General features: G+C 47.1%; 1 protein-coding gene across 11 annotated transcripts in view; it reads left to right on the forward strand.

The window, feature by feature from the left end:
- Positions 1–24911, forward strand: part of MAP2K4 (mitogen-activated protein kinase kinase 4) — a 767786-nt gene that overhangs the window by 12586 nt on the left and 730289 nt on the right. The window lies entirely within an intron of this gene.

Here is a 24911-nt window from a genome sequence, read left to right on the forward strand (position 1 = left end):
TCCGAGATTCTGCAGCGGTGCATCACAAGTTTCCACATGGATGTATCACCACCTGGGGTCAGGCCAGGAAAGCCGCATTTTAAGTGTTTGCAGATGGGGTAAGCAGGAACTTGAAACTTTGGAAACCTTACTTTCTAATGACAGATTTAGCACAGGACGCATGATCTGGGGCCACTCTACCTTATTTTAATTATGCGATTCCTTGGTGGCAAGCAGAATTTCTATTTTAGTGGTTTATAACTTCAAGAAGTTAATAGTAATCCACATATGGGATCTGGTCAGGAGATATATTTTTTGTACTTTAGTTACCCTCCCTCACTCACTCTCTGTGCCTCACTCTATGACTCTCTCCATTCTCTGCATGTTTCTCTCTCTAGTTCTCTATTCTTCTCTCTATTCCCCACTGGTTTCCTCCCGCCTTCGTCTCTCATTCTTATTCACTGACTCTCTCTTTTCGCTACCTCTCTCGCTGTGTATATTTCTTTTTTTGTAGTTTTACATACTGTGGACCAGTCCCCCAAAGTAACATAATATGAGTATCTATGAAATATTCTCTTTCTTCTATTGTCCCTCTGCTTTACATTCTTCTTACACTGGTGGTGCCTCTCTCATACTCCATACATGTGCTGTGATTGTGCACTGTCTTCTCCGATCCCATCCCTGGTAGCTAACGTTTCCTTAAATCTTTAAGAGCTTGAATGGTTGGTTCTTGAACTAGTAGTGTCTCAAGGCAGACTCTTTCGTCTCAGGAAAAAATGCTGAGCTAAAAATTGCCCTCACACTTCAGTAGAGTTTGTATTTATTCCTAACCCTTGTCTTGTAAGGCTGTGGCAGCTCTCGATCTGAGTAACCAGCAGTTTCTTGCTGGAGAAGGCTCCCAAAAAACAAGATTGGTTCCTCACTACGTCTGGCCTGTAAAGGGGTTAATTTTCTGTGCTGCTTTCCTCAGCTCAGTGCTCACAGGGACTCTAACTGTCTGTTGCCATAATGGGATGGCTGGATAAATATTACAATTCAGGGCCTCTGAGTTTTCACTAGCCTTCTCTGTACCATTTCAATGTTTGCAGTTTGCGTGTGAAGTATAAAAGTCATAGCTCCCTTCGTGAATGGCATACTCTGTGTATCTGTGATGTTGTTATGTGGACGAATAATCTATGTTAGTCTGTAAAAAGAACAAAACCATTAGCAAGGCTTGTGATTAGGTCATAAAAATACTTGAGAGTGCATTCGTGTGTTCTGCCTATAAGTGCAGATTAATTTGCTGTTTGTTATCTAACATTAGTGGATGTATTTCAACAATCTTTAACACACTGCCATATGCAGTATCTGGGTGCGTTCCATTCACTTGTGATTGTGAAGTGCTCCAGCACCTAAAAGTGCAGCCAGTTTGTTAAGTTAGACTGCAGTTAGCTCTGGCGCCTTTGTGCACCACTTCTAATATTCCTGGAAGTGCAGCCATAGTGAGTTCCTGAACTCTCGTCTTTAATTTCAGACAGTGCAGCTGCTTTTTCTAGTGCCTACAATTACTGCTATATCTACTGTAGGGCAATGTTTGGCTTTTCACATGCTTCTCTATCTAACCAAAACCGACTGTTAACCCCTTCGAGGCTATTGACGAGCTGGGCTCGTCATCGCGCTTACCTGTCCTGCGCGGATGACAAGGCCAGCTCGTCACGTAACGCGGTATTTTCGAATTTGCCGCGCACAGCGGGAAAAGCCGCCGCAGCGATGCGGTTAATGAGTTTATATGTGTTAACCCTATGAACGCTGACACATTCTGGGTATTTAAGTACTGGTGAGTGTGGAGCCTAAACCTAGTTGGGAAGTTGGTGCCTGTGACTGCGATGGAAAGCTAGATTACATATGCTTTCTCCAGTGCTTAATTTGAACTGGCTTTTGCAGGTGGGGCCCACCAGCACTTATTTTTGGGGATCACTACCGATTTTAATTAATCAGACTTCCACCCAAAGCAGAGAGACAAAAACATAAAAAGCAAAAGAAAGAGGAAGAGAAATATGGAAAAACAGTGACACAGGAAGAAAGCAGTAATGAAAAAGAATGTGCACAAATTAAGGGAAAGGGTTGACTGGAGCTGTTCAATGGAGATCTACATGAAGTGCTGACATTCTGTGAAACAAAGAGATAGACCTTTCAAGTGGAGATAACATGTAATCCTCACCTAGAAAGTTAAAAGGCATCTCCTTTTCAACACTGTCTCTCTTACATTCCTTTGTGATAGGGACTGTAGAGCACCCAATACTTGTAACTGTCATGTTGCTTCACTTCAGCCACCGTCTTGCATGGAAGCTCCCATATTGCATCTGTCCAGGGTCCACTAAATGAACCTTTGTCACTATGTGCTAGCTTTCTGGTACTTGAGAGTCAGAAGTGCCCGTTGCGGATGTGGGTGGGGTGTCTAGAGTAAGTGGGTGGAGCAAATAGTAGAAGAGAGTGGAGCCGAGGGAAGTGGGTGTGGCCTCCTTAAATGTGAGCACCTGCACTTCATATTTTACAAATTAAGCACTGGCCGCAGGGGACCACCACCCCGAAGATATGGAGGCAGTGGAGGAAGTTATGGACGCCGGAGTCGCAGTCCCAGGAGGCGTCGTCGGTCGAGGTCCCGCAGTCGGAGTCGCTCCAGATCCCGCACATCGAAGTCCCGCTCCTTCCGAAGATGCACGTAGGCCACTGGTATGAATCTCAGCATAGCCGATTCAACCATTCCCCCTTGTGAGGTTGATAAAAGTAGTATCATTCAGTTGAATAGTAATCACAGTGTAATGGTGCGAGAAAAGTATACTTGCACTCTGTAAGAATGATCAGGTCATCAAAATGTTAAGTAGCGTTCTATTTCCTGAGGAGGGTATTGGGGAGGTTTGTGTTGCTGAAGAGTTTCTACTTTTGCGATTGTTGGTTTGCGTTTGTCCCCTTCTGTGAGTGCAGAGTGACAGTGAGTGCAGAGTGCGTGCAGAGTGACAGTGAGTGCAGAGTGCGTGCAGAGTGACAGTGAGTGCAGAGTGCGTGCAGAGTGACAGTGAGTGCAGAGTGAGTGCAGAGTGACAGTGAGTGCAGAGTGACAGTGAGTGCGGAGTGACAGTGAGTGCGGAGTGACAGTGAGTGCGGAGTGACAGTGAGTGCGGAGTGACAGTGAGTGCGGAGTGACAGTGAGTGCGGAGTGACAGTGAGTGCGGAGTGACAGTGAGTGCGGAGTGACAGTGCGTGCAGAGTGACAGTGCGTGCAGAGTGACAGTGCGTGCAGAGTGACAGTGCGTGCAGAGTGACAGTGCGTGCAGAGTGACAGTGAGTACAGTCACTCAGCACCACCACATTATCACTCAGAACCACCACATTATCACTCAGAACCACCACAGCATCACTCAGAACCACCACAGCACCACTCAGCACCACCACAGCATCACTCAGCACCACCACAGCACCACCACAGCACCACCACAGCACCACCATAGCACCACTCAGCACCACCATAGCACCACTCAGCACCACCACAGCATCACTCAGCATCACCACAGCCCCATTCAGCACCACCACAGCCCCATTCAGCACCACCACAGCCCCATTCAGCACCACCACAGCATCACTCAGCACCACCACAGCACAAATATGTTCTCTCAATGTTTCAAGCTTTATTACAAATGTCACAAAAAGATGTTAATATTTCACTTCTGTTCTTGGATTTCGTTACAATAAAATACACTGAACATAATCTTCACAAAAGTTATTTACAAAAGTTTAAGCTATTGCCATTATAAATTACAATCACTTTTATTAAGTATTAAAAAAAATTAAAAGCCATTGTTATTTGTAATATCAATACATCTAAGTCACGTAAATACAAATGTTGCATTACAAATGCTATAGGTGTCACATTTGCGAAAGTTATAACTATTGGCATTGTAAATGACAAAGCTATTAATTTAGCTATTTTCAAAACCAACACATAAATGAACATTTGGTGAATTACCATTAAAATATTTGACTTTTTTACTAAGATATTATTGTACTCTTTTATGCAAACAAAATTTAGATACTGCATAAATAACTTTAATAAAACATATTTTATATGTAGCTTTTTATGTAAAAAAAACTATAGCACAAAGCAAAAAACAATTGCCATTTACAATGCTAATAACTCAAATTTAAATAATGCGAGACCTATTGCATTGCAAATGCTTGTTCATCCTTGTCTAGTGATATTTGTAATATATTTTTCTAACAACTCCTTACACATGATGTTACATAAGCAATCCCTGCTGGCCATAATAACCTATGCAGGGACAGTTGGTTGATCATTAAGTGTCATGTATTCCATAAGTATACCCTACAGTTTCTAATCTTCGGTAATTTGTAGTTATCTCACAGGAAAAACCATGTACCCTGGTAAATGACAGACATCAACAAGATTAACCTCAAAAAGGCAGTTATACTTATCCAACAGCCAATGGCGCATACGTCTAGGGAGGATACAAACATTAATGACCAACTGGGGGCATAATTCTCGCCCCTGCGTCCTTCATAGAATGGAAACTTTCCTTCACGATAGCTAGGAAATTTTCCATTCTATTTCCGGATCGGAGGCTCAGATTATGCTAGGGCAAAGCTGATCGACCACTAGCGAAGCCATGCACGAGATAGGCTTGAAAAAGGAAGCTTTAAAAGTGGAGTCTGAGGACCAATCCGCTGCTCTGGGGATATCCTCCAGACGACTCCCCATTGAAAAAGCTTTGAACTCCATGGCACCCCTTGTGGAGTGTGCTCCAAAGGTAGAGGTGTCCACCCCTTCTTCCTGCAGTATTCATCTCACCCAGCGGGCAATTGTAGAGGGTGAGACCGGTTTGAAAGTTTCTTGAATGACTGAAAAATGTGCGAGGTACCAGGGGAAGGATACTCCTCTGTCATTTCCTCATACACCCTGAGATGGCTTACCGCACACAGCTTAGGGTGATACAGAAACGCCGGATAATGAACTTCCCTGGTATTGATTTTCGTCTGTTGGGCAATAGTAAAAGCCCCATCTTCTGGCGTAACGATACGAGAACATATTTCCAGCGATCAAACATCCAATACTAGTTTACAAGAGATCAGGCACAAAAGCATGGCTAGATTTCCAGTTAGCTCTTTCTGTGTAAGGCAGTGATACGCAAAGTACGGCCCGGGCGCCACTTGCGGCACTCTTGACCTATACATGCGTCCCCCCTGGGATTTGTTGTCTTCGGTACATGTGATGTTGATAAGGCTCCTGAGCAGAAAATAAAGGAAAAGTTCAGCATAATCTGAGTCTCTGCTCCTGACATACCTTCTGTTAAGGAGTCATTACATCGTGAAGCAGCAATCCTGCTGAAATATCTGTTGGATTAGGATAGTGTGAACTCCGGAACCATGCTTATTAATAGTACGTTAGTGATCCATTTGAAGAAAGTGTGAGGTACAACAATCCTATTTGAGACTAACAGTTATTATCTGTTGTCCCACTGCCCGTGACAATGCGTGAAACAGCTTCCAAAACGGATTCAGTATGGTATGTGTCAGAATACAAAAATTAGTAGACAACCAGAGATCAAAAAAGTGTTTGCAGATGTCAATTTTTGACATTTAGTATTAAATCTTTTTATTGAAAAAGCAGCTGGCATATGAACAATAGTACTCTACAAATCAAGAGTATGCAATACAACGGAAGAGGCAGTAGAATGCAGGGGTACTCCTAGTACGGCCCGCGGGCCGGTGGCGGCCCGGCAAGCCTTCCCTGTCGGCCCGCGGACCTTGCACATATCATACCAGTGTTTTATTTTATTTTATTTTTTAAAAGAGTGTCTGCAAACTAAGTTACAGCAGCGCGACTCGGAGACTCTGCTGCTCTGTGGGGGCCGGCCGGGCGATTCCTGCCATATTTAGAGTGGAGCTGCAGGGGCCTAAGAGGTGAACAACACAGCCTCATTAACATGCTAATGGTTTTTTAAAGACCTGTTAATGCGCTCGTGCGGCTATGTGTGTTTGTGTGCTCCGAAGCTGTCTCAGCCCGGGCTGACACAGAGGCAGGGTGAGATGTCAGAGGGAGAGGGAGGGAGAGGGAAAGAAAGGGAGACAAAGGGAAGGGAAAGGGAGACCAGATGAGGGAGTAAGAGAGGGAAAGGGAGGGAGGAAGGGAAAGGGAGGGTGAGGGTGAGGGAGGGAAAGGGAGTGACGGTGAGGGAGGGAAAGGGAGACCAGGTGAGGGAGTGAGAGAGGGAAAGGGCAGGAGGGAAAGGGAGGGAGGAAGGGAGGGGGAGGGAGGGAAAGGGAGTGACAGTGAGGGAGGGAAAGGGAGACAGAGTGAGGGAGTGAGAGAGGGAAAGGGAGAGGGAGGGAGTGAGGGAGGGGGACAGAGTAAGGGAGAGGGAGGGAGAGGGAGGGAGGGAGACAGAGAGAGAAAGAGAACGAGAGAGAGAGAGATGTGTATATGCCGGGTCTGGTGGCTCAGTGGACGAAGGTGTCCGGTGCAGGGATCGGTGATCAACCTCATGGTCAGTTTTTTTTTGCTCTAGCCCCGCCCCCTCCTCCACTGACCCCGCCACCGCTGGTGCGGCCCTCTGACACAAACCACAGTGTAAATTTGGCCCCTGAGAGAAAGTTTGTGAATACCCATGGTAGAATGCAATGACAGTTACGATTGAACAGCCCCAGGGGGCCGCAAAGCCCGCCCCTTCCCGGGAGAACTGCAGAGCCAAATTCGCAAGGAGAGGGAAAAGCAAAGCCCCGAACAAACCCCCGGCCCCTACCCTTCACCCGCCCTGCAGCCTACCCACCTACCACCCCCGTTCCGTTCCAGGTCCAGAATCCGCACCCACTCAAACAATCATCCACACCAGAACATCTCAAGAGTCAACCTGTGACAGGCGTAATAAGTGCAAATACCGGGGACACGTCACCTCTCAGAATTCCATAGCTAACAGGGATAGGAATGGTTGCCGCAACTCTGCATACTTGGCCCCCTCCCCTGCTTTAATTAGTGATAGTTTTTTCATGCCTAGCACTGACCACAGGCGAAACATTCACCCCTAGAATGTAGGAATGTGTGTGGTGCGCCAGAAAGATAAAACTGTCTGAACTGCAGAGCCCAATGCGATACAATCAATCTACCTCTACGCGATTTTAATGGATAGGTCAAAGCATTCGGTAGTCCCAGAAAGACATAAGCAGGGAATCTCGGGATTTCAGTATCAAAGTGGGCATCCACCTCATCCAGAACCAGTTTCCAATAACCCTGGATCTGGGCACATTCCCATAGCAGGTGAACTAACATACCCTTCCCGCCACAGCCCCTCCAGCAGGTGGCATCCATAGAGGGATCTTATTTCGTGCAACCTCTCCGGTGTGTAATACCAGTATGTCACCAGTTTAGTAAAGGTGTCTGTCAGTCCCATGTGGTAAGCTGAATGTCTCGTGCAATAGTAAATGCTCTCCCATTCTTTGTTACTGAGCGCCCGACCCAATTCCCTCTCCCAGCGGGCTTTGCTTGGATCATACATGTAGGTGAACCGCTCCATCAACACGTGGTATAAGTCTGAGATAAGCCGTTTGTCGGTCGTCCGCGTGATTAGCCAATATTCATAAGGGCTAAGTTTGCGATCCGCTTCTGCCCGTACCTGCGGGTTGAGTGCCCAGTGCCGCACTTGTAGATAGCGGAGCCGTTCCGTCTCCAGCAGACCGTACTCCCTCCGCATGTGCTCAAAGGGGGCTATTCCCTCTCGCGTGTATAAGTGAAACAAGGATCTGCATCCTGCTGGACGCCACCTGGCAAAGAGCCTTTCTTCCCAGTCCGAAGTCTGGGTTTTCTATCAGCGAGTAAGTGGGGATGGAAAGGTGGTCAGCTCGTGCTTCGTGTTCGTCTGATCCCAGACTTCCAGGGGCACTCGGGTGATAAATGAGGAATATAAGTTAGCAGGGCGATGCGCCTTTACGGAGGAAAGGGACTTCCTGCAGCGGTCGGCCCGCCACCGCCTGGTCTTGGAAGAGCCAGTGTTTTTCTGACTCCCACCTGCTCCATTCCACCAAGGTCCGGAGTTGGGCTGCCTGGTAGTAGAGCTGTAGATCTGGGAAACCCAGTACTGTAATGTTCTTTATTAAAACAAGGGGGGCCAGCCATGGTAAATACAGAATGCGCCTTTCCATTAATATTCAGTTTCTACTTCTCCGGTGGCCGCAAGGCCACCCTGAGTTTCATTCTCGGGCGTTTGCCATTCCAAATGAATTGGGCGAGTTCTGATTGCGCCTGTCTGATCCATCCCTCCGGGGTACGGAGCGGGATAGCGCGGAAGACATACAAAATTTGCGGCAGAATGGTCATTTTCACGGCAACCACCCGGCCCAGCCAAGTCGGAGGAAGGTGCCTCCACCTGCCGAGCTCCATGCGGAGAGTCTGACGTACCCTGGCATAGTTAAGACGCACCGTGTCCTGCAAAGTGTTTGCCAGCTGGTCCCCAAGTATGGGATAGCCTCCGGCGCCCACCGGAAGGGGAAATATGCCTGTAAGTAGGCTCGTGTCTGCCCGTCAAGTGAGAGGTCGAGAGCCTCTGTTTTTGACATGTTAACCTTAAAGCCTGCCGCTCCAACAAAACTCTCCAGGATCTCCACACATGCCGGCAATGAAGACCCGGGGGAGCCCAGGGATAGAAGGACATCATCCGCATATAAGCTTATTGTGTGTGTGTACGCACCAAATTTAATCCCTTGTACCCTCGAGTCTAATCTCAAAGCCTGTGCCAACGGCTCCATATAAAGCGCGAATAACAGAGGCAACAGTGGACACCCCTGCCGCGTCCCCCTATCGATAGGAAAACGTTGAGAAGAGCAGCCGTTGACCCCCACTGTCGCTGTGGGGAAGGTATGGCAGTTCAGCACCCAGGTTCCAAACTTCACACCTATCCCAGCTTTAATCGGGACGCGTTCCAAGTAAGGCCAATGAACTCGGTCAAAGGCTATTTCTGCGTCAATCCCGAGTAGCATGTATTCCCTGCTGGTACGCGTTGCCTTCTCAAGCAGATGCAGGGCCCTTTTAGTGTTATCAACTGACTGGCTCTCTGGGATAAATCCCGTTTGATCCGGCTCTATCAATCCCTGCATAAGCAGAGCCAACCGTGCTGCCAGAATGCCTGTGTAGATGTTGAGATCGACATTAAGGAGGGATATTGGCCGATATGCCCCACATTGTGTACGGTCCTTCCCCGGTTTGGGGATGACCGATATGGTGACATCTAGCAGATCCTGCGGGATCGCTCCGGGTTCCTCAAATGAGTTAAATAAGGCCGTCAATAATGGTGCTACCTGGTGGCAGAAGGTTTTGTAGAAAATATCTGTGAACCCGTCCGGGCCCGGGGCCTTTGCTAACTTGAGGCGTGAGATCGCCGAAATTACCTCTTCATGCCGGATTCTACCGTCCAACTGTTCTGCTTGATCCCGGGAGAGGGCCGGGAGGGGGATCGACTCTAGAAAGGTCTCGCTGTCTGCCGGATCGAGCCGTGCCCCGCATAGAGGGAAGTATAAAAGTCGCAGAAAGCCTTTGCTATGTCGCCATCGTCAGTCGATCGCGCCCTGTCTCGTGTTGCAATCTCTTGTACCTTATGCGTATTCTACGAGGAGGACATCACCCGTCTCTCCTGCCTTGGTCCATAAGATCGCTTTCTAGACGGATGTACCTGCCCGCCTGATTTGCGCATTTACAGAGCCCTGAAGAGTCAAGAGTTAACCGCCCATCACGAAACATGTGTCGGCTGGTTGTTTCTCTTTGACGTCATCCTTCCAGAAAGGAAGTTCAAATACATTTCCAAGTTTGAAAATCATTCAAAGGTGTCTACCTTTGTTCAGCCACGTTTTGTTTCACGAAGCTGCCAGCATTTCCTACCTGCCGCCTTGCTACCGCTGCAGGAGTCTCCCAGCATCCCGCCTCCCGCCGCACGCCTCCCTGAATACCGGAGAGCTGCCGCAGTGTGGAGGGCGGGGGAACCACAAGCCCCAGCGGGCATTGCGCCCTACGAGCACCAGCAACAATCGCCAGGAGGTGCATAAAATTGGCGCATTCCCTGCAGAGCGGGGGAACTTTCCTGATTGAACTTGTTCAGCCACGTTTTGTTTCACGAAGCTGCCAGCATTTCCTACCTGCCGCCTTGCTACCGCAGCAGGAGTCTCCCAGCATCCCGCCTCCCGCCGCACGCCTCCCTGAATACCGGAGAGCTGCCGCAGTGTGGAGGGCGGGGGAACCACAAGCCCCAGCGGGCATTGCGCCCTACGAGCACCAGCAACAAGCGCCAGGAGGCGAAAAAAAATTGGCGCATTCCCTGCAGAGCGGGGGAACTTTCCTGATTGAACTTGTTCAGCCACGTTTTGTTTCACGAAGCTGCCAGCATTTCCTACCTGCCGCCTTGCTACCGCTGCAGGAGTCTCCCAGCATCCCGCCTCCCGCCGCACGCCTCCCTGAATACCGGAGAGCTGCCGCAGTGTGGAGGGCGGGGGAACCACAAGCCCCAGCGGGCATTGCGCCCTACGAGCACCAGCAACAAGCGCCAGGAGGCGCATAAAATTGGCGCATTCCCTCCCTCGCGGGACGCCCGGGGCGAAGCCCGGGCAAAGGGCGGGCCCTCTGTGGCCCTCGGTGACTGAGGTAGGCTGGGCTGGGCCACGTTATTAACATTTTCCTTTTAAATATTTGCTAAGATTCGATACGAAGCTGCACTTTGTGTGGTAAAAAAAATCGACGGACTGCTCTTTTGACTGGAATGTAACTCCAGACTTTCCTCCATTGTTTCATTTATTATATGGACTAATTCTGTTCTTAATCTCATTCTTTGTGGATCTTAAGTTTTAAATTGTTTAATTTTCTAATTTGTTAGGGATGATGACAAAGAAACTCCGATCTGGAAGAATATTGGGGGGAAGGTCTTGTGTAAAAACAAGATCCAACCCCTTAAGAAATAAATCAGTCAATAACCCCCTATTGAAGGGTCAATGTCAGCTTTTGAAATTGTGGGAAAAACCCATTGATAAGATTTTGCCAGTTGATGCAATTGATGGCTCTGGTATAGTTTCGCCTGTGGGACCTGCAAGAGTTATAGACAATACGGATTCCTCTCCGATTGTGAGGGACTCCTCCCATATAGGGCCTGTTGTGAAGACTTGCCTTGTGCACTCTGAAATTCATAGTGATATTAAGCACCATGTACCAATTGTTGAGCGAGAGCAATATAATAATTTATCAGCTCTTAATGTCTCTGTACCTAATGTTCCGTCTGGAGGCGATTCTTCATTGTCAAGCATTGACCTAGAGCTCTGTGGTCGTTACTTGGATGGTGGTAGCCTGAAATCACCAGAGGCCATCAAGTCTCCAGTGGGTGCTACTCCCTCTGGACTATTGTTGTATAGTAGTACTCCATCTATAAATGCGCAAGACATGTCTGCACTGCTAAATGTCTCCAGGAGCCCGGTGCTTAATCTATCAGGCATTTGTCCTCCTGTTTCTCTGGGTGAAAAACCTATATCTGAATCTTTGATTGCCCTGGAACATCTATTGGCCTCTATATTATTACTTTTGGGCAAATTTGTAGGAAGCTCTGACTGTATCCTGGATTCTGTTACACAAATATTGAATACTATGTTGCTAAAAGTTCCGGAAAAGATTCCTGATCCTGCTCCGGAGGCGGGCTCTCAGAAGGCAACGGTGTGCGTTAATGTTTCTGCTGGAAATTTAGGTATAAATATTCCAGTGGTAGTCCAAGAAAAGGAATCCACTGGAATTCCTATCTCTGCCGCAGCTAATTGTGTAAAGACCTCTGAACTTGAAATAGAGGAAGAAAGCCTGATTGTTCCAGATTTAAAAACTGTAAATGAGTTATTCCCAATTTTTGTGCCAGACAAAAAGGGGCATCATGATGATGATAAAGAAAAAGAGAAAGAAAAAAATGTTAAACATAGAAATACCAAAGGAAAAAAGAGGAAACCTGTGCGTAAATACAGGAAGAAAAGACAAAGGCAAATAATTTTTCAAGATCCTATTGCTTTAACTGGTAAAGATGATATTGTTAGTGAGACTAAATCTGTGCCCTCGAGTCCAGATGTTGATACCCTCGCCTCTGCTTGTGGAGAAAAGGTTCCCTTTAAGACTCCTCTTACTTCTGTGGAGGTCCTTCCCCCGGACGGTGGAGGAGGGTTGATTTCCCCTCCAGTGGCAGAGGTGATAAGACCTATCCCGGTTGTATCTGAGGTTCTCAACCCCCTAGCTCCTTCTTATTCGTTTCCAGAAGAGGTTGTTGTATGTCCCCAACTCTCTTTGACGAAAGTATCAATGACTTATGTTGACACTCTGATTTTGGACTTTCTGCCACTGTTTGATTCCGACCTGCCCCTAAATAGGTCATGGTTACTCAATTGTTTCAAAGATTTAGAAAGTTTAAAACTTATACAATCAAGTGATATTGAGTTAGTTACCCTGTTAGGTGGAGATAGTGTGTCACGCATAAGGGTAAAATTTTATTCCAAAATTATTGTAAATCTTATATTACAACAGGCTGAGAATTTCTAATGTAGAGGAATTGACGTCTTACCTATCTTCTCTCTAGGAAAAGTTAATCTACACCAAAATGGCTTGGCTCAAAGGGATGATGGTCAAGATGGGGTCCTTCCTTCTTTTAAAGATTTAAAGATTTGGGTTTCAAAAGGTAAACGTTCGGTTTCCCAGGTATTGCCTCCCCCGCTAATTCAGAATTCTTTTCCTTTAGAGGATAATCAACGGTGGAATTGGCTTCCTAGTGCCTTGTCTAATAAAATCACAGACAATCCCAAATTGTTTCAACATCTTTAACAATAAATTGAAAATCATTTCCTGGAATGCAGCCGGGATACATAATAGCCCAGACAAACTGGAGTTCTTATTTTCTCTGGAGGCTAACGTGATCTGCATCCAAGAAACATGGTGCGTTAATAACATATGTGCAGGGAAAGACTACTATGTGCTTGAGGCTGCGGCCTCCCCCTCTAAGAAAGGACACGCTAAAGGGGGAATTGCTTGTCTTTTGTCTAATTGCAGTGGAGATTTTCTCATATTGATTCAAGTAATCTCTTCCAAGCAATAAGCAATAACAATAGTTAGTCTCTCTAGCACTGGCAATAAGTTTTCTGTTGTAATTATTAATGCTTATATTCCTCCCGAAGAATGTTTTAATACTTTATTGAAGCAAGTATTTCTTTATATTAAACAGATTAAAGAGGTATATCCCCCACCTGAAGTAATACTTGTCGGGGATTTGAACTGTAAAATTTCTAATTCTAGTTTAAATTTATTTAGAAATAAATCTAAAGAAGAGGCTTATCTCATCCCACAATCTCTCTTCCCAGATAAAATAAAAACGAATAAAAGAGGGAAGATGTTGTTGGAAGAACTGTCTGCAGTCGAGGGGCTTATTTTAAATGGGAGATTCCCCTCTGATATTCCCGCGAAATTTACCCATAGGTCCTCTTCTAGCAACTCAATACTAGACTGTGATCTCTGATTATGGTATTTTCCCGCTTGTACAGGATCTAATGGTATCCCCAACAGCTTTGAGTGACCATAATATGATCATTTTAAGTATCTCTTTACAACCTCCTCCCTCTGATACCTGGTCATTTAATAACAAAGGTGTTAATTTCCATAAATCCTCGGGTAGATGTTTTTGGAATCCAAGTGCCATGAAGGGTGTGCAGGATATTCTTTGTGAAACTATATTAGAATTAAGTGATTGGCTGGGTTCCGAAATCATGCACAAAATTTATGAGGAAGATTACCTTGGTTGCAAAAAAGACTAGTTTTCCTAGGAAAAAAAGTTTTTATATCCTAGTGTAATGCTCCCCCTAAATAAGGAAATAAATAAATTAGTACGGGAGCAATTTCTACGTAGATCTGGTGATTTAGCAAATAAAATATCGATGCTAAAAAGGAGAAGCAGATTGAGAATGAAACTTAAAAAAGAGAAAGAAGACTCTTTATGGATAAGCTTAAGGGAAGCCGTTGTGCATGATAAGGCTAGAGAATTTTGGTCTATAGTTGGCAAGGGATGTGGAGTTAGAACTACCCCTCTTCCCATTCTCATTTCTGAAGAGGTATGGACCTCTTTTATTTCGAAGCTATATGCTGGGAATGGCACATTGGTTGAGGATAGTGGGTTTGTCCAAGCAGCTGAGGGTCCTATTGACTTCCATTCAGAGAAAACTATAGAAATGGTCATTAAGAACGTGCGCTCCTCGGGAGCAATGGGACCTGATCAGTTACCCATATCGGTTTTGAAGCAGGATCCGTCCTTATGGAGTAGGATACTGTTTCCATTATTCAGATCCTGTTTCGTCTCTAAAAGGGTGCCTGCTTCTTGGAGGGGAAGCATACTGGTCCCACTATTTAAGAAGGGAGTTTGGGACAACCCTATGAATTACCGTTTGATAGCTCTCCTTGACTCAATCGGAAAAGTTTTTGCAAAGTTTATCTTAACATTACTTAATGAATGGGTTGAAGAAAATAATATCTTACCACTGGAACAAACTGGTTTCCGTAGGGGGCACGGTACATTAGATAATCTCACCGCCCTCCAGGTGATTTCGGACAAATACATACACGTTCGAGGGGGGGTGGTGTTTGCTGCTTTTATTGATTTCTCCACAGCGTTCGACAAAGTAGATAGTCGTACGCTGTGGAGAAAATTAGCAGCACTGGGTTTGCCACCCACTTACTGGATCTCGTACGTGCTCTTCATACGGATACTTGGTGTCGTGTGCTCCAAGGTGGAGAAAGGGGTCTTTCTCAATTAATTCCATCTTTGAATGGACTTAAACAGGGTTGCCTTCTGGCCCCATTATTGTTCTCCCTGTACATTGCAGATCTCTCTGCTTCCCTGTCTGCTTGTGCGGGCATTGCCCCGGTTGTGGGGGGGTTTCCTATTTCCTGTTTGCTGTATGCAGACGATATCCTCATCTTAGACTTAATGCCTAAGGGTTTGGCAAATCGTCTGCAGACTTTACATTCATTTGCTGAGTCCCATTTTATGAAGATAAATACATCCAAAAGTAAAATTATGTGCATTTCAGGAAAAAAGAAATGCAGATCAGAAAATTTTGGATGGTCTATAGGTGGCCAGAAATTAGAGGTAGTTAGATCCTATACTTTTTTAGGTAAAATAATTTCGGCCAATCTGAGCGAGAAGCCCCATATTGATCATAGCTCGCGTAAAGCCCTTGCACATGGCAAAGGTCTGTGTTCCCTTTACCTTGCCACAGGGAAAATACATTTTGCTTGTTTACTTGAGGTGTTTAGGGCAAAAATTCCTGCTACGCTTTTATATGGAATAGAACTTGTAGAGCTGAAGCATTGGGGTTTCTGCCACACAGTTGAAGGGAAAGTATTAAGATCCTTATCTACCCTTAACACAGCTTGCTCGGTGGCCGCATGTAGGCTTGATTTCGGCCTTAGGAGTAGCTGGGTTCAGGGATTATGCGCTTTGGTAAGATGGGTGGCATGTTTGGCCAGAGGAGAACCGGGATCGTTGAGAGCTCTTCTTAAAGGAGAATTGTTGGGCAGCTTTAAAGAGTTCTCTCAAATAGTTAGGAATTTTAGAAAAGCTGTGACACTTTTAGAGTTGGATGAAAGTACTCTATTTATACATTCCCCGACTCAGCTAAAAACCTTGCTGAAACAGGCTTTGTGGGAACTCTGCATTAAATTGGATAAGAATGTACTACAAGAAAAGAGGGGTTGTGATCTCCTTCTTAATTCTTATTCTATGAAGCTTGCCCAACCATATGTCACATGGAATATTCCACATGGAGCTCGAAGTCTATGGTTTCTCCTAAGATATATTTTATTACCTTTAAATCTCCTTTTATCTAAATGGTATGGATCTTCTCCGATATGTAACCTATGTAATATGAGTGTTCAGGATCGAACTCATGTGTTGTTTTTATGTCCTGTACTGCGCCCATTACGGTTGAAATGGTTAAAGCCAATATGTCTTCAACTCGGCATTTTTAATGTAAATATTTTCTTGCAGGCCTTGCATTTCCCCCCAAATGAAATGTTTTGCTTCTGTATTTTTAACTTTTTTAAAGGTTTTTTTAGCTATTTATTAATGAGATATGGAGGTGTCTGCTGTTGATTATTCTTGTCTGTTGTTAATTTTTGTAAACTGTCTTTTGATATTCTATTGTATCTTATCCTATGTCTGTAATTTGTATTATGTATTTTATGTGGCCCTCTTTTGAGAGCCAAAACATAATAAAATAAATTGAAAATAAATTGAAAATTGTACCTTATGCCGCTGTTGAATTTCCCGGAGCCCTCGTCCAAGCAGGCGCCCGCACCTACCTTCCCCCCGGTGTAGTACATGTGTCGTATCCTGAGCGCAGCAAATTCTGCCCTGTCCTGATCTAAGGCCGCCAGCTGCTGTCGTACCTGGCGGAGTTGTCTCCACACCCGGGGTGCTCCCGTCCTCTGGTGCATTCCTCTGGTGCATCTGCTCCAGTTCCCTCGTCCGTAACGCCAGTTCCTCACGTTTGCTCGCACTCTCTAAGTTTTCCGCTGCGGAAACCGCTATAAATTCCCCGTGGAGAACCGCCTTAAGGGCTGCATAGTGTGTAGCCAGAGATGTGTCTGTGGCGTGGTTGTGTGATAAATGGTTTGATTCTCTCAACGGTGTCTTTGCGGTGTAGCAATTTGTCGCACAACCTCCAACAACGTGCAGCTCTAGTCACAGGGGGGAAGGAGAACACTGCTGATAGCGGTGCATGGTCCGAGAGCGCCGCCGCGCCAATCTCTACCTCTGTCGCCAGCGCTTTGAGTGATGCGGAGGATAGGAAATAATCTAATCTCGCATACATTTTGTGGACATTGGAATAATAGGAATAGTCCCGGGTTCCAGGGTGGAAGCTGCGCCACAGATCGACCAACCCAAACTCATCCATTCTAGTCAGCCCCTCTCGGGATAATGCACCTGCCTGCGTAGTGCGCTGCCCGGACCTGTCCAATAGATTGTCAAACACTAGGTTCAGATCCCCCCCGATCAAAACATGCCTGTCTGGCGCAGCCGCTGCCTCAGTAAGTGCCTGATGAAAAATTGTCTCCTGTCCCTCATTAGGTGCATAGATTGAGCTAACAGTAAAGGAGGGACCCCCCAGAGAAAAGCTATAGGAGAGTAGTCTGCCTCGTATTTCCGCCACCTTCCTCTCAACCCTCCCCCGAAAGTGTTGGGCCACCAGAATCGCTACCCCAGCAGTCTTATTGGGCCCGAGGAGAAGAACTGAAGTAGGAAGCAGCGCGATTTCATCCGAAAACAATCCTTGGCAAGGAGGTGCGTTTCCTGAAGAAGACAGATGTCAGCCTTTGAATTCTCCAGGAAAGAGAGGACCGCCCGCTGCTTCCCGATATTCAGAGTAAGAAGACGCAATTCAGTCACTGGCATGATCACTCGTCAACCCCGGACTCCCTGTGGCCTTGCTTGTAGATGCTGTTGTCCTCCAACGGACGCCCGCCATCAGTTGCAGCCCGTCACGCACACATGCACTCATTCGTGGACCTGGAACCTCCCTACCCCCCCCCTCCAGTAACCTACCCAGAAATCCACGCATTCGAGCAACAAGAAAATCCCCCCCCAACAAAAAAGATATAGTCCACAACAATGTCCATCATCCGGAAAAGAGTGGTAGAAGACAACACTGGGGTAGTCTGCCAGATCGAGGAGTGCCCTCCCTCCCGCCGATAGCGTACTACCTAGAAACATAGAAGTCCCCACCAAAGTTAGCTAACCCCAAAGTGAACTGGGGTGAGACGCCTCAGCGCCCGATGACACTGCCTCCACCGCAGCCCTCTGGCCATCTTTGATCTCTGCCGCTGGCGGTTTTCGTTCCCGACGTCTTCTGAACTGTAGGAGCCAACGTGGTTTCCCATCATCCGTCTCGGTTGTAGGCCCCTCCATCTCTACAGTTTCAGCTGGTGGATCGAGAACCAGTAAGCGACATGCTTCCGTCAGAGACCGGAGCTGATGCAGCTTGTTATCTTTTTTAATTTCAAATGTATTTTATTGAGTATTTCAACAGGCATATATCGAGACATCTCAGCAGATTGTACAAGCAAGAGGCATAGGTAGCGGACGGGACAGACAAGCATGTCTTCCCTAGCATGAAATAACAAAGCAAGATAAATATGCCAGAGGAACATTACGACATCCTGAGTGCGAAGGATCTGCGGTGCAGTCATAAGACATGAGAAGAACAACAACAACCAAGAACTCCCCCCCCCCCCCCCCCCACCCCGACTAATGTGCTCCGAAGTGTCTAGAGGTCCATATATGTGCCGGTAACTATTAGTGTGGCTGTCCGGGAAGTCACTGCGGGTCTTCGGTGGCAGTGGTAAGACGTAGGACCCGAAGATATTTGGGGCATGTGATTTCATTGAATTCTTTGGACAGGAGGGTCAGTAAAGGAAGCCACGTTTTCCGAAAGGCACCTGTAGAGTTAGTGAGTGTGGCGTGAATGCGCTCCATCCCAAGGGTAAACCAAAGCTTATGAAGCCATCCCGTGTGTGTAGGCTTAGTCGTGGATCCCCACAGTTATATGTGCTGCGTGGCTGCTTGTATGGCAATGCCCATTTGCCAGCCCCGCAAGGACTTTAAGGGGAATGTTAGTGCGTTAGGTAGACCCAGCAAAGCATATGCAGGAAATCTCCGGATTTCAGTCCCGAAGGTGGAGTCGATATCGTCCAGGACCACCTTCCAAAAGTCTCCGAGTTCCGAGCATTCCCAAAGGAGGTGAGTCAGAGTACCCTTTTCCCCACATCCCCTCCAACAGAGTTCGCTGCGTGCCGTGTTCCCCCTGTGTAGTCTGACTGGGGTGAGGTGCCAGTACATATCCAATTTAACTGCTGTCTCCCTCGCCGTGGTGTTGCGTGAGGTGTGTGAAGCTCTGTAATAGACGTATCCCCATTCTTTGATTGTCAAAGCCCTACCCAGTTCAGCCTCCCAACGCTTCTGGCCTGGCGTTTTAACCTGGGCTTGTGGTGGTGTGAGCATTTTGTAAAGTTCAGAAATGAGGTGTTTATCCGTATCTTTAGTAAGTAGCCATTTTTCGAAGTTTGACATGGGACGGCTCACCAACGCAGCGATATCCGGGTCAGTGAGCCAGTGCCTAAGTTGGAGGTATTGGAAAAAATGAGGGTTCTCTATGTCATACCCCTGTTTAATGTCCGCGAACGGGAGAAATCCCTGCAAGTCAAAAAGATCGCCTGCGACACGACATGCCGGGTCTCGCCATTGTGGGAATGTGCCTGCGCCATCCCCCGGAGGGAAATCAGGGTTATCCAGTTTGGGCGTGAACGGGGAGGGAAAGGTTGTCAACCCGTGTTTGTGTGCTACCCTATCCCATATCTGTAGAGTCGTGCGTGTGATAGGAGACCTCAATATGTACCTTGGCTTATGCTGTCTAGCGAGGAATGGAACCCTCCAAAGTGGCGTCTGTGCCATGGCCCTGTCCTGGAAGAGCCATCTCTTCTCTGACTCGGGTCTGTTCCATTCTACTAGATATCGGAGTGGAGATCCTTGGAAATATCGCATAAGATTTGGTACCGCCTTCGTCCATGCTCCTATATGCCAGTAATTTGTGGATTCGTGCTCGCTTTCCTTCCCAGACAAAGGCAAACAGGGTGTCCTGTAGGGTTTTCAGAGTGCCTGCCGGGGGCATAATTGGGATCGTTTGGAACAGGTATAGGATCCGCGGCAGGATTGACATTTTCACCGCTGCTACCCTCCCCAGTAGGGAAAGAGGCTGTTTGGACCATCGCGCCAGGTCCGACCGAATTTGGGCGATGAGAATGTTATAATTAGTTGACACCGTGAGGTCTGTAGAGGGAGTTAGAATAATCCCCAAATATGGCACTTGGGTAGCTAGCTGAAGACCACTCCCCTGACCTACGACGGGTCCGCGAGCATGCATTTTTGCCCCATGGCAAAATTAAGGATTTGTCAATGTTGGTCCGAAACTCTGAGACAGCTCCAAATGAGGCAAGTTCCTCCATGAAGGCGGGTATTGAGTCAGTAGGTTGGTCTAGGGCGGCGATGACATCGTCCGCATAGAGACTGATAGTATGGGGTTCGCGCCCGAAGTCAACCCCCTTAATCCTTGGATTGTCCCGGACCTTATACGCTAACGGCTCTATATACATGGCAAAGAGAAGGGGGGAGAGAGGACACCCCTGTCTGGTACCGCGCTGGATTTCGAATGGTTGTGAGTGCAAACCTCCCAGGCGGACCTTAGCCTGCGGGTGATGGTAACAGCTCGCTATGCGAGAGCAGAAGTGGTCGCTTAGGCCAAAGCGACGTAGAACTTGTTGTAAGTAATTCCAGTTCAAGCGATTAAACGCTTTTTCAGCGTCGATAGCGAGCAGCGCAGAGTCCGAGGCTTGAAAATGCGACTTATCAATAAGGTGAAGTACCCTCTTCGTATTATCACTACATTGTCGGTTGGGTACAAAGCCGGACTGATCGGGTTCCAAGATACCAGGAAGGCACGGGCCAAGACGCGCGGCAAGAATGCCTGTAAAGAGCTTTAAGTCAAGATTCAACAGTGAAATAGGACGGAATGCAGAGCAGTGTGTGGGTTTCTTACCGGGTTTTGGCAGCATCACCACCTCCGCGGCTAATATGTCCGGAGGTATGGCGCCTACTCCCTCAAAGGAATTAAAAAGGCGGGGGAGCACTGGGGCCAGTTGCCGGCTAAAGAGTTTGTAAAAGCCCGCTGAGAATCCATCTGGCCCCGGGGATTTGAGCCGGCGCAATCGGGATATGGCCGCCAGGACCTCATCTTGGCGAATGGGGGCGTCTAGAGCCTCTGCATCGGTTTTGGAGATCGCGGTAAGAGCCGTCGTGGCCAGATAGGCCTCGATGTCCTCCGAAGAGGTCTCCTCTTCCCCATATAGTGAAGCATAATAGGAGCGAAACGCCTCGGCTACCTGGGTGTCAGTAGTGAGCACCGCCCCATCGTCGCCCACGAGGCTATTGATCGTGGCCCGTTGGGTCTTAGCCTTTAGAGCGCTGGCCAGTAAGCGGCCCGTTCTATTACCCCCGACATAGTAAGTATGTCGAAGACGAAGAGCTGCGAATTCTGCCCTATCTGTGTCTAGACTGGCTAATTGGGCCTGAGCCGCTTTCAACTGTTTCCACACGCGTTGACCCGCTCTAATTCCGCGCCGCGCCGTTATGAGACTGTTGGGTGTCCGCGCTAACTACCACCCTCTGATGCGTGACCCTACACCTACCCTACAGGACACCATTCAGACCATGGTGGCGGATGCTGTGGCGAAGAAATGGTTCACTTCCAAGGAAGCTGATTTCATTACTAACACCAAACCGCGGGTACCGGCATTTTACATCTTGCCGAAGATTCATAAGCCACAGCGTCCACCCCCGGGACGCCCTATCGTCTCGGGTATCCAGTCCGTCTTGGAACCTTTGTCACAGTTTGCGGACTTTTTCCTCAGGGAATCTGTGGTTACTCAAGACTCTTACGTTCAGGATACTACTGACATACTTAACATCATTAAAGACATTGAATTTGAGCCAGAACATCAATTCCTTGTCACAATTGACATCGAGTCACTGTATACAAGTATTCCCCAGGACGCGACGTTGGTGGCAGCTGCGCGCGCCCTGGGTTCATTGGAGTGGTTTTATGACACCCCGCCGTCCTTTGTTTTACAGTGCATAGAACTGGCACTTACAAAAAAATTTTTTGAATACAAAGGGCAACTGTATTTACAAACGTCAGGGACTTCTATGGGGGCCACTATCGCCCCGAGTCTGGCCTGCATTTATGTGGGCCAGTTCGAGGAGAATGTGGTCAACCACCCCCCTAACCCATACTTGAGTAACATCTCACTATGGAAGAGATATATTGATGACGTCCTCTGTATCTGGACAGGTACAGAGGACCGATTGTCAGCATTTTTACAGTGGCTCAATCAGGCTGATGACAGTCTGCGCTTCACTTGGACAATCAGTAACAGCACCGCGGTATATCTGGATGTTAACATCTCCGTGGCTGGCTCTAAATTAGAAACCGATGTGCACCACAAGAGCACCGACAGGAACTCCCTTCTCCACTATCGTTCCTTCCATCCTAGGGCGTTAAGAGACAATCTCCCAGTGGGGCAGTTTCTCCCGTATAGGCGTAACTGCTAGACGACTGAGTCTTTCTTAGAACAGTCTGAGGGCTTGGTCACCAAACTTAAGGAAAGGGACTATCCGGCAAGAGTGATCAAACAGGCCCGCAAGAGAGCTTTCAACACGCCCAGAGAGGCCTTACTCAAGAGAAACACCAGAGAACGTCAGGCTTGCCTTCCCATTGTAACCACCTTTGATCCTCTGTCCACTAGGATGCGTCAAATCATCAGGAAACATTGGTCCATTTTGGACACAGCTTCGGACAAAATGCCCAGCCATCGCTTTGCTTTTAAACGGGCAGCAAACCTGCGAAGCAAATTGGTCCATAGCCGGGCTCCTACGAAGTTACAATCAGACACTCTCCCCACTGGTCATCACCCATGCGGCTGCTGTTCGGTGTGTGACTTGACGTGTTTTACCAAATCTGTCATTTTACATGACGGTAGAACGTGGCATCTGAAATATTTCAGTAATTGCAACACGCCCCATGTTATATATAGGCTGACGTGTAGCTGTGGGCTGTATTACATCGGACTCCCCTCCCGTAAAGCCAAAATTTGCATCCAGGAACACATCAGCACCTACAAGGCTAAAAAACTCACCACACGACTTGTACAACATTTTATTGAACAGGGGCATGGGCACAGGGACTTTAAGTGGACCATCCTTGAAAAAGTGGTTGGTGAAACGCACAATATTGAAGCTATCTTGGCCCGCAAAGAAGCCAAATGGATTATTTCTGAAAAAGCAGAACGTTATGGGCTTAATTATTCCTTTGAATGGAACAAAGTTAGCAGGCGCTGATATGTACCCTGATTGGACGTCTGTATATATTTTCTTTACTTTGGAACCTCCTTCCTCTTGTCCCCCCAGCTGTCAGGTGTTTACTTACCCATTCACTAAGATGCATTTATTGACCATTTTTGATGTGTATTTTAGGGGTCTAATGTACACACTGGCTTACTAGCACTCGTAGTTTTGGGTGTGGGTGCCCTTACCTTTCTGCCTAGATTTGCACCAACGTATAGTTGTAGAAATGGACCCTTTGAGTACAATTTCATTAGAATATAGGAGACCGTTTTTCATACCATTTTAGAAAAGGTGTATTGATGCATTCTATACGGCTTCGTACTTGTGAATCCTATTTTTATTTTTACAATTTCTCCCAACCCAAAATGGCCGTGCCGCGCTGGATGATATCACGGCATCACGCGCCCACACGTGACACGCCGTACTGTCGGTTTAAGTTCTGCCGCCAGCGTTGCCTATGACGGGAAGAACTCTGGACCGAGCTTAGCCGGTATCGGTAAGATGTCGAGTGTGGAATGTGTGATGTGTCTGCAGGCTCTGGCCTTTAGCGGGAGCAGGCGGTAATTCATTTTTCCTGAGAAGTTTTCTTTCTCCGCCTGGACACGATAGGTTTGCAAGCATTTGAGCCAGAGCCTGCCTTTTGACTCAGTACAGAGCGATATTCGTTTGCTCGTGTGTTCTTCCCACAGTAAAGCAAGGCATTTCTTACGCTATTCCTTTTCATGTCTTGAGAATGGACACTGTTTTGACATAAGGAAGGGCATTTATTCAGAGAACGAGATTAGTGCCCTTATAGCACTTTCGTGCATTTTTTTATGTCTGCAGGTTGCACTAATTCAAATTGCACTGCCTGGGAGCGCGAGATCCTTTGACACGCTGCCCTTTGACCACTGATGGTTGCTGGTATGCAGCTAATGGGCAGCCATCAGGTAAATTATTGTATATGTCCTCCGTGTTTTGTTTGGTGTGTGTACTTCCGTTGAAATACCAGTAGTTACATAATGTACATACATACCATCTCTCCGCTGTGTTGTATGCGTGTGTTGTTTTATTTTACTACAGGTCATATGAATTGAGAAAAACAGAACCCGAATCAGTAAACCCCAACTTTGCCCTGACGAATATGCTGAAACAATAGCAATGAAACATGTCGGCATCATTTAAGCATGGTATAATCTGAACCATTTTTAATCCGGACTTCTTGCAGCAACAGAATAAAATCAATACAGCTAGCAAGTGGGTCCTAGTTGTAATAGCATTGGCCATTTCCTGCACATTGGCCATTGCAGGGGTTCTAGGTGCACTCACCTATTTTTTGTCACTTTTGGGAGACAGATGAGTGGTTGATTAGATCGCTTATTTACACTGCAATTTTTATAGTTTGTACTCACACATCTATAATTATTTGGGTGTTTTTCTCTGTTTGTTTTGTCACGACAAAGAGAGAGCGACCAATGATGAGAAGTGGGTAAACTGACAATACCAGGTCAGGAACCCCCTTGGGTGTTACTACCGTGAGGCGCTCCCTCTCTGTTCTCACACGTTTCTGTTCCACTGGTGGGAATGAGATAAGACCTTATTAAACGTTGCAGCATTTACACCACGACCTGTAGATTAGTGTTAAGGATACACTTCTTGAGTAAGAGTATGACCCATTGCGCAACTCTGCCCCAGGTCTGTGTGACATGTTGATGTCTGTTGGATGAGGTATTTTTTGTTGAATACTGATTGAGTGGGGGGCTGCCTCCTCCTCCTTTAGTACCTTCCCCCTTGAGCTCCTTTTGTTGGTTATTGCCTCTTCGCGGTCCCCCGCTCTCGATGGTGCCTCCGATCCGTCACGTAGACAAGCACCAGATCGGGCCGCCATCGCCGCTCAGTGGTGCTCGCCGC

Source organism: Lissotriton vulgaris, chromosome 7, assembly GCF_964263255.1.
Source record: "Lissotriton vulgaris chromosome 7, aLisVul1.2, whole genome shotgun sequence".
In the NCBI taxonomy this organism is placed as follows: Eukaryota; Metazoa; Chordata; class Amphibia; order Caudata; family Salamandridae; genus Lissotriton; species Lissotriton vulgaris.